The sequence below is a fragment of the Diadema setosum genome, chromosome 12 (genome assembly GCF_964275005.1).
Source record: "Diadema setosum chromosome 12, eeDiaSeto1, whole genome shotgun sequence".
In the NCBI taxonomy this organism is placed as follows: Eukaryota; Metazoa; Echinodermata; class Echinoidea; order Diadematoida; family Diadematidae; genus Diadema; species Diadema setosum.
In genome coordinates, this window is record NC_092696.1 from 36,594,002 (window position 1) to 36,602,733 (window position 8,732).

Below are 8,732 nucleotides of genomic sequence, written 5' to 3' on the forward strand. Positions count from 1 at the left end.
ATTATCTGTGGAAGATGGCAGGGAACTCAGTTATACTCCATACAATTTGATGAATGCCGTCTCGACTGCACACCACCGGTTGATGAATTGCCAGTATCACTATGCAGCAGTTGTCTGGCATTGCACACACAAACACACGCACTATTGGTGAAGAGTGTCGTGAACTTTACCAGGCACCCTCTGCTGCTGTGGGGGGCGTGAAGTTACTAGGAAAGAACTCATATCGTCTAGTCTCTCACTTCAGACCCTGTTCTGCAGCCCCCGAAGGAATACCAGGCAGACGTTTGGTGCACCAATTTCTTTTGCTGAGAAGATTGAGCGTCTGTGAAGGAACAGATGTGAAAGTCTTTCCTTTCGATGGTTGTGACTTGTTTTGCTTTAAATACCAGGCAGCATGCATTATTTACATTTTCTTTTGATCTCTTAAAGGTTGCTTGTGCACAGACTAGCAATATTACTTTTGAAGCCCGTTACTTGGAAGTTGTAGTTTTAATGGATGGGGATATAATATCAGGCCATGCTATTTATAGCACGTTACCACATATTTAACATGCGAGTCTTTCCAGGAAAAGACAAGCTCATGGGTGAAATTCACCAGCGTGTCTCGTCCGCCAGAGAGCTTGAGGAAGAAAAACTGCCATATAATCACATTTAAGGAAACGGACAGGCAGTCCTCCTCTGAGATCATAATCAGAGCACGGAATATCTACATGCCACTTTTCTTCACTCTACAAGTATATCTTGAAAGCTGCAGTCAGAACTTTTTGTTGCATTTCCTCTGGTGGATAGAGGGACGAGTCGTGGTAACTGATCAATTTGTTCAATATTTGATGTGCCAAAGATTAGGATAGAGCTAATGTCTCCGTGTTTGATTAGTGGCTAATGTGTTTAGTCATGATTCTTTCTTCTTTTTTTTTTTCCTTTCTTTGCCACTATTGTTGTCATCCTTGGTTCATTTGCACATCAAACTGTACCCTGCAATGCTAAGAGATGGCCTGTAGTTTCTTGTGTATCATTTTAATGTGTTAATCATGACACTGTAGCTTCTTTTTGTGGTCGATGTTTTTGAATCCTCTACATATAATATATGATCTTCATTATTTTCCATACAGTTATCGTAAATCAATGTTTCAATGATTACATACATGTTTTGTACTTTTTATGTCACCCTTTGTTACCTAGATAGTTTGTTCAAAAAAGTCCTCTCTTTTTTTTCTTTTTTTTTTGGCTTATACCATGTTATGCCTACTCTTATACTTTTGAATTCCAGTGAAGAAAACAACAAACAAACAACAGTCTGGCAATCTATATTAAAGCTTCTCAATCAGGAGATTTTCATGTCAGTGTGGCGTTTGCTTAAATCTGGTTCAGAAGCATTCTGCAAACTTATACATCTAATATTCATCACAGATCTGCAAGCTGTTCACTTGGATGTCACAGTTACTTGTGGAACAATGGTTGTCTTCATGTTTCTTGAAATGCAAAGTACATGTAGATTTACAACAGGAGCAGCAGCAGCAGCAACAACAACAACAACAACTGATTGATGGACCAGTAACATCAGTGCTTGTATTTTTGTGTTACATCATGCAGGGTCTCAGCAGGGCTTATCAAGCTTTCCAAGATGCTGTGATGCGCAGGTAAACCGGTAAACCACCCATCTCAACGTTTGTGAAGTCTTCCCCGCACTCGCTGGGCAGGAAGAAGCGCCCTCGCTCTGCCGTCACAGCCGCTGCCGCCTCAGCCACTGTCGTCGATCGTTCTCGCTGGCCACCACCGGTCATCTTCTGGCCGTCCATGGATACCAGCCCTCTCCGGCAGATCCACCAGTCTCCGTCCCCTCCGACTGCCGCTGGCTTCCACAGACCGGCGGGCGAATGGGACGGGGCGAGGCGGAGTAAGGAGTACCAGTCTCCTTCGGACTCAAGCGGTCTTAGCACGATGGTTTTCCCAACCAGCTCTCCAATGCCTACCAGTAAGTCCTATCCCAGCACAAGATTTTTAAGGAGAAATACATGCTAACATAAAATGATATGTGATGACAAGAAGCATTTCCAAATATATTCACTTTATTCATTCTTTGTCACTTTCTGTATCTTGGTTGGGCAGACACCCTCCAAAAATTATGCCAACAAACTTCCAAGAATATTTCAGCAGACCACATTCCGTCAAGAATGAGAGGTTTGCTAAACTCTACTCTATTGACGCGCATTTCTTTGTACCCACAGTATGTTTCACTTTCATCTATTCTGAATATATTTGATAACAGATAATGTGAGACAATGACAATGCATTTTCAATGAAAGATTTACAATGTAGAAATTGTACACCTTTCAATCTATCACAAAATGCTTTTGCTTTAATATTACCATTTTTTTTTTTGATCAAAGATATTAAAGTAAAATAAAAGGCCTGATGAAGGCTGAGAAAGCGATTGTGGCATGATTTTAATGTGTTTTCTAGGATTGCTTTCCCTGGTGTGTCATTGTTTATGAATTTGCATGATTAGGTCCATTTTACATCAATAGTTGCTATGCAAGCATAATGTTACAGTGAATTTCAGAGAAGTAGATAAAGGTCTTTTTCATATGACAGCTCATTTTGATTTGATACAAATGGATTTATTTGCAAAACTGAATGTTTTACACTAGTTTGTATGCTCATTTATTTGTTTATTTGTTTGTTTCCTTTTATGACCTTTGATCTTTATGGTCACATAATGTCAAAGAGTCTTGTTTGGTCCTTACAAATTTATTCTGTGTATTTACAAAACATTCTTTGATGATGCAGCTTGAAGAGGAATAGTACCCAAATATAGGAACCTACAATAATATGTGACTGTGCACCTCAAAACAAACAAAAAGTCGCCAGACATGAATTTTTAGTTAAGAACATATTCTGAAAGAGCAGACTTTAAGCTTTAAAATGATGTATAACTCAAATCAAATGGACTCTCCTAACAATCTAAATCTTGGAAAGAAAGCACAAACTCAGGAAAAGTGTGAACTGAGAAAAGAGGCTCTGAAGTACAGTGTCTATTCAAGCGCTTAATCTTTACAAAACCGTGCTGGCTGTGCCATGAATGGGACAAAAAACAGGAAGTAAACCACCAGAGTAACGACAATGAAGGGATTATCAGATTAAACTGAAATTAAGCATGCCTCATTAACACATTCTGTCCATAATTAATGCCAACTTTCAAAACAGTAGCACTGTCCTTTCAAAAGTTATTAGAATTGAAAGTGAAGAGTGTGGACAAGGTTTTTCAGAAATGAAAAAGGGATTCTAAAGACACACATAATCACACTATTCTACCAAAAATGCTCGAGATAAACTGCTAAAAAAGCACACTTTCCTGCCCGTTTTATGATACCAAATTTTAGCATAATGTAAAAGAAGACCCGCTCTTTCAGAAAATATGAAAAAGTCAAGTTCGGCTAGGTTGACCCATTTCACTTATTTTCAGTCCTCACGCAAAATCAGTGTGTGCGACTTTATGTTCGTTTTGAGGTGCACGGTCACATATGTAGATTGAATGTATAGTAGAACACATAGCGAAGGTTGAGGAAAGTTAGAAAATCTGTTCTTATAAAGTGTTGATTTTTTTAGAGTTTCTGTGCTGCCAGCATTGGATGAGAAGACAACAGTTTGTAACATTACTGTAGGCAGTGCTGCACACTAACCCACTTTTTCTACTGGTCTGTCCTGTCTATCAGACCAGTAGGTTCCCAGTTTTTCCATTTTTTTTTTTACTGGCCCATTTCTGAAAAAGTTACTGGTCTGACAGTGATCTTTGGTCAGGGACCGTCGGACCAGTGCCAGTGTGCAGTGTTGATGTAGGACAATGGCATTTTCTACAAACTTATAGTAATTTGTTGTGCTATAAAAATTATATTGCTGCATTTTTACTCAAACCGCATGCCATGTTGGGTATCATTTTCCTCTTTAATAGGGCAGACCTGTCATGTCTATGGGTAGTTTAAAAAAAAAAAAATCTAAAGGCTAGGGTTAAATTGATCACCCAAACACCAGTCCCTACCCCCTCTTGACTAAGATTAGACACTTTGTCCAAACAGTAAAGATGAGCTTCTTACATACAATCCTATCTTCTGACATTTTTAATAGATTATAGTCTTTCTTGAAACAGGTGAACCCAAGGACATGTAGCGAGATGCCAGTGAACTTCTTCTTCTTCTTCTTTCTTAAATCAAATCAATCTATGCTACTCATCTATACTGCCCCCCCAAGGAAAAACGCAGTATCTACATCCAGCTCCATTTCTAAACAACCGAGATATTCACCATTTTATATTTTTGCCAAAGCCCCTGGAAAATATACTCTTTTGAAAAATTCCTTCATTGTGGAATTTTAGTCTATCTAGCTACCAATTTTCCTGGAAAATATCATTTTGTGTTTTTGTTTTGTTTTTCAGTTATTGATGAAAATGTAGATACTTTGGGGAAACCCCACGCAATTGACTGATTTCCCCAAGGAAAAACGCAGTATCTACAATGGAACGAATTTCCCCAAGGAAAAACGCAGTATCTACAGCGGAATGACTAGGATTAATCTTCTGCCATAATTATGTATGCATGTATACATCATTGTTCAAGTATTCTCTGGCCCTGGGGGATGCATCCTCCACCCCCCCCCCCCCCATTTATGCCCTGATTACAGAGCAGGCTTCATAAGATTGTTAAATAACAGATCGTTCTTGGAACGTTTGCTTAAAAGTGTATCCCAGACCGATCTTGCTGTAGGCCTAGCGTTACGTCGATACGTGTTTAATATGAAGCTTGCCAGGGCTGTAATGTGATGCTACATGGCCTAGCCGCTAACTAGCATCTAGAATACTAGATCTAGATCTGTACAGTCTAGGTTACAGTCTGTCTAGACCAAAATAAATCTAAATCGGATGTCTGGACCTAGATCGACCTAGACTAGGTCTAGTTTTTATATCGTTTATTCTGGGCTGGCTACGTAGCAGGCTACACGAGTCTACCACCTCAGGCTATACACGCACGATGCTCACAGAAAAAACAAAAATAGCCTAACGTTAGAACTGCAGAAGGTTTAAGCCCTACACGAGCCAGGACTCTTTGATTAGAAAAAAAAATACATCTAGAACCGGTCTAGAATGAAGTGACATCCGCTCTCTAGGCCTATTCCTTCTGGATTGAACCTAAGTTTAACGTCATGTAAATTTGTAATGCAGGCCTAACTTTTTTTTACTTGTAAGTTATGTAGCATGCAGCATCATTCTGGGATCATGCATGCATTTTACGCAACCCAGTCTCACTAGGGTCTAGACACTGTCTAGATCCGATAAGAATTAAAATACAACTTATTCTTAACTGTCTCTATTTTGTCCATTTACCGTGGGTACCTATTTTTCACATGGACCCTTATCTATTGTCAACTATGTAATTTTAAGACAGTATGGTATGGAGTAGATAATTGAACATTGACACTTCACTAGACTTAGGATTCTAAAAAGTGGTTAAGTTTTAGACTTCTTACTACAGGCCTGCCCTAGAGAAGGCCTAGGCCTATTCAAGTCCAACACTAGATTTTTCTTTAGACTTTCGGAATACGGACCCTGAAAGTTCTGATTAACGTTAAGTCTAACATTAGAAAAGAGACGCAAGACTAAAACGTTACTGTCTAGACAAGTCTACAATCTAGACTGAGATCTAAGGGAGGGTGTAACATGTTACATAACCTGACGTTTATCCGATACAACACAAATAGTCTAGGCCTAGATCTAGGCCTATTGCCTTTCGACGAAACTTTCGGATTCGGAGCCTGAGGAATTTTGACAAGGGTCTAGGCATAACAAAGTTACTTCACAACAAGTTAATATTGAAATAGTAGGACCTACGGATAATGTTAATCATTGAGGTAGAATATGAAAGAATAAAGCTGATCGTTTATCACACGAAGCGAAGTAGGGCCTAAACACAAATGTATGCATTTGTGTTTACCTCGCTTCGTGTGACAAACATGCATTTGTATGTGTTTACTTCGCTTCGTGTGACAAACAATCAGCTTTATTCTTTCAATATTGAAATAGTTTTGAATAACTTACTCATTATCTGCAGATAAATTTTTCTTGAGGGCTAGGCTCACGAGTAATTTTCCCCACGACAACATTTTGTTTTATTCCAAGTACACACTCCCACTGTATGCTGACTAGCTGGGCCCTGTGCTGACTGCATGATGCTGCACAGCATCAGTGCAGCTAGCTGCAAGCTGTCAGTGTTGTGTTGTATTGTTTAATGTGCACTCGGTTAGTCTTAATCACACACTGTGTTTTATATTAGGATCACGATCTCATCAAAATATTTACTAATCAGTATTGTTTCGGTTAGATATTTTGAACATTATGTCTTATTATTGAGCAAGTATGTCTAAAGAAAGCAATTTACGTTCAAAATACAGAACAATCGGCAAAGTATTCACATATATAAATAACAGTGTCTGGTAATTAAGACTAGCTTTGTAGATACTGCGTTTTTCCTTGGGGAAATATTCATCATGTAGATACTGCGTTTTTCCTTGGGGAAAGTGCAAGTTAAGTGTAGATACTGCGTTTGGCAGTTACGGAAAAGTGGCTTTCTAAACATTTTTTCAAAAATCTGAATATGTCATATGAAGAAGGATTGCCCACTGACTATATTTATGCAAAAAAGTGAAAATCGCCAAAAATGTTAGATACTGCGTTTTTCCTTGGGGGGGGGGGGGGGCATAGGAAGAACAATGATCCCATTTCTTGGTATGACAAGAAGGATAGTCAATATTGGCATTGTGTAGATGCTTGTTTGCGAGTATCAGCTAAATTCAGATATATGTAGAATGGCAGTCCAAATGAGTACCTAGTTCAAAGTTCAGTCATAGCCTTCTGCTTGTGTACCGGTACATACAGTACAGTATGTAACATGTTCAACCCACTCCCACCCTTTCTTAAAGGGACTGTGTAACATGTTCAACCCACTCCCGCCCTTTCTTAAAGGGACTGTACAGTACTGGTTGAGGTGGGGATTCATGTTTTGAACATTCCTAAGTGAGATAATGAAAAGCCTCTTATGAAATATGAAAGAGCATGTAATTCTAAGAAGGATTGAACGTTTATTTGATAAAAATTGGTTTTCAAATGGCTGAGATATCCAAAAAAGTGATAATAATAAAAGGCGACATGCCACAACTTTATTAGGATCTCTTTGTTTCACCTTGTTTTTGGATATCTCAGCCATTTCAAAACCGATTTTCATCGAATAAACTTTTGATACCCTTTAGAACTGCATGCTCTTTGACATTTCATAGAGTGGTTTTTGAATATCTCGCAAAACGTTAAAAGCTAATTGATCTTCACCTGGACCAGAACTGTACACACCCTTTAAAAGCATATTATGCTGATTCCCGCACACTGCATTTCATTCCAAGGGCAACACTTTTTAGCATCATGATCAAATTTAATACTACCTTTGTTTGCCCAGTATGTATTTCAACTCACCTTTTGTTGTTTGTACTTCTCATCTGAAAGGATATTGATCAGCATTTTTGGTCCTTTTTTATGCTTGCTTGCTTCCTGAATACTGTAGGTATTGATACTGGTATTGATACTTAAGTGCTTACATATTTTCACTAGGATATAACTTCTACAGTAGCTTCAAATCTTCCATATTTGAACATCAAAATCCACATCCCCTAGAAAGAAGAAAATAGAAACCCTCATTTTCTTCTTCAAGGCATTGTGTCAGAGTTGCCTGGCTCATTTCTTTATATAAAGTATTTGTATGGATTACGTTTTTGTAGGATTGAAGATTTGCTGCAAGTTCAGGTAGCAGTCATCATGTACGTAATAACACTCATTCATGTTTTAGTGTCTCATGGCAAACTTTTTGGATAAAGAATAATAAACATGTATTACGCAGATCATATGTGTAAAATCTGTAGAAATTATCCACCTGATAGCAACCTATGAACTGTTAGGTTTGCCATCTGTGTTTTGGATGGTTGAAAATGTATGGAGGGTGGATAAAAGATTTACTAATGGCTGACCAACTAATGGGCATTTAATATTTGTCCCCGCCGAACGAGTTCGAGCAGGGGACTATGAAACGGGCTCCGTACGTGTGTGTCCGTCCGTGTGTCCGTCCGTCCGTCCGTCCGTGTGTCCGTCCGTGTGTGCGTCCGTGTGTGATCAAAATCTTCAATTTGCTACTTCTCTGTCATTTATGAGCCAATTTTGATTCTGTTTGCTTTATATGATAGCACTACATGGGAGCTTTGAAACTTCTACACAGAATTTCAGTCGTGACCTTTGACCTTGACCTTTGACCTATATTGTACATTTTGCTACAAAATGCTACTCCTTCGCCATTTCTAACCCGATTTCGATTCCGTTTGCTTTATATGATGGCACTAGGTGAGGGCTTCAAAACTTCTACACAGAATTTTGACCTTTGACTTCTTTGACCTTTGACCTTGATTTTTGACCTGTATTGTACATTTTGCTACAAAATGCTACTCCTTCGCCATTTCTAACCCGATTTCGATTCCGTTTGCTTTATGTGATGGCACTAGGTGAGGGCTTCAAAACTTCTGCGCAGAATTTTGACCTTTGACTTCTTTGACCTTTGACCTTGATTTTTTGACCTATATTGTACATTTTGCTACAAAATGCTACTACTTCGCCATTTCTAACCCGATTTCAATTCCGTTTGCTTTAT